This window comes from Anabrus simplex, chromosome 14, assembly GCF_040414725.1.
Source record: "Anabrus simplex isolate iqAnaSimp1 chromosome 14, ASM4041472v1, whole genome shotgun sequence".
NCBI lineage: Eukaryota > Metazoa > Arthropoda > Insecta > Orthoptera > Tettigoniidae > Anabrus > Anabrus simplex.
In genome coordinates this window covers 41,686,676-41,692,675 of record NC_090278.1, presented here as the reverse complement: position 1 = coordinate 41,692,675, position 6,000 = coordinate 41,686,676, and positions in this window count along the sequence as shown.

Sequence of the window (6,000 nt, the reverse complement as noted above, 5' to 3'; positions counted from 1 at the left end):
AGATTCTCATGCGGTAGTAGGTTAGATTGCAAACTAATTTCGTTAGTAGGAAATGTCGGCCAAGCCGCTCTTCCACAATGTAGAAAGAGTAACATAAATTATAGGAGGTTTGATGGGCCGTACCCCTCACTTTCCGCGCTCTGGTCATGAATATCGGTACATGCAATGAAATGCACGTGTTTAATACTCTGTAGCAGATTTATAGTGATTGCCTTTAGCGTTGATTTTATAAAATATGTTCGTATCCACTATATAAGGGAATAGATGAATATTTTTACTTAGGTAGTAGAATAACTAACGTTGTCAGAAGTAAGGAGGACATAAAATGCAGACTAGCACAAGCAAAGAAGGACACTCTTAAGGAATGAAATTTTCTCACTTCGAACACTGGTATAGGAATTAGAAACATGTTTTTCAAAACTTTCATCTGGAACGTGGAATTGTATAGAAATGAAATGAAATAAGGACAACAAATAGCTGAGAAATAAATAGAATAGAAGCTCCTGAAGTATGGTGTTGCAGAAATACGCTGAAGGTTAGATCGAATCACAAATGAAGAGCTACTGAATTGAAGATTGGTGAGAGGAAAACAATTTGGATAAATTTAACGAGAGGAAGAGAAAGAATGGTAGGACACATTTTAAGACACTGAGGACTTGTTTGATTGTTTTTTGAGGGAAGTGTCGGCGGTAAAATTGGTAGCGGTAGAACAAGGTATGAATAATACAAATTAGTGTAGATGTAATAATCACATAGAAGTCGAAACCTTAGCACAGGGTAGGTTTATATGGAGGGCTGCATCAAACCAGTCAATGGGGTGTTGACACTGACAACGACAACAACTACAACATAACACCTATCCATGGTGAGAGCTATTAAGACACCATTCCAATCAGGTCAATTAGTAAAAATCACTCAAATATGTTATCTTCTTACGCTATTTCAATGACCCCCCTGTATTGACAGATTTCTTCAAAGTATTTCTGTTATCACTCTATTGATGCTCGTCCAATTCTTCCGGAAACACAACCTAATTTTACGTGATTGTTCCAGTGCATATTCCATCCTTGCATCCTTCTGCGATTCACACCTCAGCCGTGGCAAATCCACCAGCCAATAAGCCACTGCACTGTTCATATGCACCTGAACACCTCTCCGATAAGGGATTTATAAAAATAATGATTCTAATTAATTTATATTTCAAACTCGTTAATCCTCTGTAATTGAACATAAATATATTCAAATGATAACGTCATTTATCGAGGCGCGTACTGTCCAATCGAGTGCCGCGTTTATCACTAATTAAGCTGCTCCCATTGGAAAACTGTGTAGTGGATGTTTGATGTATTTTGGAAAAATATTCCCGTGGTTTTAACGATATATTTTATGCTCGACGATGCCGTAATACATATGTTATATGCCAGAAAACTGAATCTTAATGATGCTCATTATAGTTCAAGTTTCATTATGATACAGTTTCTCCACCAATCGCAGTTCATGATACAACTGTTTGACCAATCAGGTAAGGATCGCATCGCACCTGCGCTCAACGCACTAGCTTCGCATTTGTTTCCAAAATCAAACATGTCGGACACACATATTAACATCAATGCACCTTCTATCCAATATTCCACAACCACACGGCACATTCCCGCAAATTCACTTCACCAACTCTACAATGAACAATTTGTATTTGAAATAAAGCTAGGTTATGATAACCTTCTGTCCAAACTTTGAAAACATATGACATTGTCAAGGTCTCTGACTCACTCACGGAAGATCAATAACCCAGCGCATGCGCGCTGTTCAGTAAACTCTGTCAACCGACATCTTGAGAGAAATTTGTGAACATTTTAAAAGTAGAGATCTAATAATCGTGGAGCGTAAACAGTCGTATGCAACACGCCTATAATGGTAACTGAGACACTCGCTTCGCTCCTTTTATACACATACTCGTGTCTTAGACTTGTTGCATAATGTATTATTATTTGAAAGATGTATCGTGTTTGCATCGACAAGTCGGAAATGTCCTTTCTCGCCTCCTCATTATGTTCCAGCAAAAGGGAAGAATGTGATTGGATAGAAGCCAGCCGCTTCAGAGGAAATATAATAAATATCCCCCTTTGGCAGTCAGTGAAATAAAATTTATGATGAATTACGTTTTGTGCATGGCTGAAACGATCAGTGTTTTAGTGTTTGAAGCTTATTTTTTGTCATGGCTCTCAAGCCCGACCAAGCTAAGCAAAACCACTTTGTAAAAATCCATTTGAACTTGCACGCGAAACAACATGATAGGCTGATAAACTGACAACGGTGCGAATTGTCGAAGAATATTTTTCAAATTCCTTATCAGTAAAGCCCGGATTTTTCATGCAGTAATAGGTTAGACTGCAAACTAATGTAGTTAGTAGGAAATGTCGGCCAACCCGCTCTTCCATCATGTAGAAAGGGTAACATAAATTAAAGGGGTTTTTATCAACCGTACCCCTCGTGCTTATGCAAACCCCATACCATAGTCGTTGTGAAGATAGACTATACTTGCTTCTCACTTCAGTAAGTTTGCATTCTAACCTATTATTCCATAAAATTCCTGGCTCTAGTTATCAGTATGACCAACGCTCTAACGCTCAATATACTCGGTTCACGCTGTTTCCGACCTCCCTCTATTTGCAAGCTACTTAAGTGTAAGCCTGTTTTACAGAGGTAACTGCAGGGTAACGCTCGGACAGGTTTGTGTAGTAATCCTTATGCTCTTTTCGCTGTATAAATCAGGATTGGGATTTGCTTGGTTAGTTACGTTAATTAGAGTGGCTTTAGAATCGATAGTTATGGGGTCGCAGTGTTGCATTTACGTCGGGATCAACTGGGATTATACAGTATTTTTATATTATCGCTTATACTTCCTGCTTATAACTCGACAATAGTCTGGAATATAGTTGGTTTCACTGTATCGGCTTCTTCTTTCGTTTCAGAAGGAAGCCACTGTATTGCGGAGCATTTTGTCGCCTGTTACACAACGGGCAGTCAAATGAATATTTGTTCGGAGCGTCGACCTATGAAGATTTTTTGCCCCTACTCGCACCTGCGTGTATTATGTAAATGGCAGAGGTGTAAAATGTTGAATGTGAGGAAACGAACGTTAAGGACGACATAAACACCCAGTTACCAGGACAGGAATATTAATCGTTTACAATTAAAAATCCCTGACCCGGCCGGGCATTGAACCCCCGACACGTTGCCTCCTACACCGCGGAGCCGGACAACACTGTTGTTACGTATCAGTAGTGCCAACACTGTGGTAGGAGAACTCCAACACGCGTATAATCACAGTAGCTACAGTGTCTCCGAAAAACAGAAATTGTTTTCCCATATGCCTTACTAATATCATTCTCTACTATCCCACATGATAGTGGTACCAAATTCCGTTTCATTCTGTATGTACAGTATAATAGTCTTTCGATCGGTACTCTTTGAATATTAACCTGATACACTCAACTCTCCATTCAACGTAATCGGATCAATCGCGTTGCGGCTTAACCGCGTTATCAAAAACACAAAGAAAAATGCTCCACTGTTAGGAGTTACAGTAATACAGAATTACAAAGGGTTGGGATAATATTGCCAGGATGATGATCTCATCATTTATAAAGTTGTTTTGAGAAACTTGACAAGCAGAATAGAAAAAAAAAGTGTTTCTCGGTACAAAAACAGAGCCAGTAATGTTAGGTAGTCTGAATATTTTTATTCGCCTTATTAGTTTAATCGAAAAGTGCTGTTTGCTTTTCCATTTATTAATTGTGCTAAGCGTTACTTTTACTGCAACTTATTGGATGAGTTAATAAAAAATCAATAGTGTAGTATCATTTGCTATCATTTTAACAATACTTTCAGTACGTCTGTTATATTTTCAACTGCTTGTGGGTTAACTGCGATTTTATTTATCCCGGTTAATCGAGAATTGAGTGTAATTAGTTTTAATACTGAGATTTTGAGCGATTAAAAAGAAGAAGAAAGAGCCCAAATATATCCACTTGTAACATCAGTACCTTATATTTAGTGATGAATATCCGAATATTCGAAAAGTACACATTCGGTGTGTAACCGAGAACAAGAGTCAGTGTTATTTTTCGCGAGTTTTGTGAATGCGCGCTAATTATTGGCCGCGCGGCATGGCGATTTTAAGTACAATATGGCGGAGCTTTCGCAGGTCCTGAAGACATCATACTAAGGTCACTGCCCGTGTTTTCTAGACCAATTTCTACTTGAAACCTTTCCGTTTTCGTAGCACTTACAGGTGCAAGTCAAAATTTTTACAAATAAAAATAGAGCATTTTCATTACCTAATGAATTGTTGATATCTAGAATCTCATTGCGCTAACTGTTATTAATGTTTGAGTCACCAGTCCATATACTGGTTTGATTCATCTCTCATTGCCAACTTATCTTCTGCTAACCTTTACGTTTCTACATACCTACTACATCCTACATGTGCTCTAATCTGCTTGTCGTATTCATACCTTGGTCTACCCCTACCGCTATTACCGCCTACACTTCCATAAAAACCAACTGCTCAAGTCCTGGGTGTCTTAAGGTGTACTCTGTCATTCTATTTCTTCTTCTGGTCAAATTTAGAAAAATCGTTCTCCTCTCACCAATTTTATTCAGTATCTCTTCTATTCTCCTTCTTTCTGAGCTAGTTATTTTCCATGTTTCGCTTCTATACAATGCCACGCTTCAGAAGCCTCTTTATAATTACTGTATCAATGTTCAAAGTGAGCACATTTCTTTTCTTAACAAAGACCTTTCTTGCTTGTGCTAGTCTGTATTTTATGTCCTCCTTATTCTTCCATCGTTAGTTATCTACCCAAGTAAAAATATTCGTATGTTCCCCTTAAAACTTCATTGGCTAATCTAATATTACCTGCATCAACTTAATATGTTGTAGTGCACTCCATTATACTTGTTTTGGACTTATTTAGTCTCATCTTCTAATCCTTCACCAATTTCTAGCAATTTATTATCTTCTGCAGTCTTAGAGAGAATAACAATATAATCGGCAAGTCTCAGTGTTTTGATTTCCTCTCCTTGGATTGTAATTCCCTTATCCCCTGTTCTATATAAACATTGAAAAGGAGGAGGATGGGGCAGACATACTGGAGCCTTGAATCAGTCCTTGCTGGACTTCTTCTAATTTTTTCATAGCCTTTGATTCTTATCACTCTGGATTCATTTTTGTATAGATTGTAGAGAATTCTTCTTTCTGTATCTGATCCAGATCACCATCAGAATGTCAAATAGCTTGGTCCAATCAACATTATCGAATGCCTTCTCTATATATCACGTCAACAAGTTTAAATTTTAAAAACATCCCCCGACAGCTGAATTTCGGTCCCCTCCTTTCCACCTTGAACTGCACATCCTGAAATTAATTCTGCCGGCACCCCCAAAAGTTTCGACATTTCATCTCACCTTATTACAAGATAACTGAGTATAATGAGGTTCTTTTTTTCATGAACTGATCTGCTCTTGAAGCAGAGTTTTGGCTCATTAATCTCCGTCAAGCAGTTGTCGATAATATGGCCGGAAGTAGAGAAAGTTAATGAGAGTCCCCGTTTCTAAAATAATTTGCTTCCTAACTCTGTATTCCATTGAGAAGTTTAATTATGTGTCGCGCCTACTGCAATTGACAAGCAGCTCACCAACTTGTTGAAACTCCTCCTCCTCGCTGAAAGCGCTCATTTAAGAGCTAGTCTAGACGATTTCTGTGGCATAATTAATGCGGAGTAAACGCGACGAGGATATTCTGAATATAAAATCAAAGAAGCAGAGCTAATAAAAGAACTTGCGATAAAACAACCCAAGAAGTAGCAATGTGTTAGCCAGTCTGTCGAATTTCACGAAAAGTAAAGGAAACCAAAGCGTAAGAAAGTATAGTTTCAGTTATTCGGCTGTATTTATTAATCAGCAGAGCCCGGTTTTTTATTCATTAATAGGTTAGAA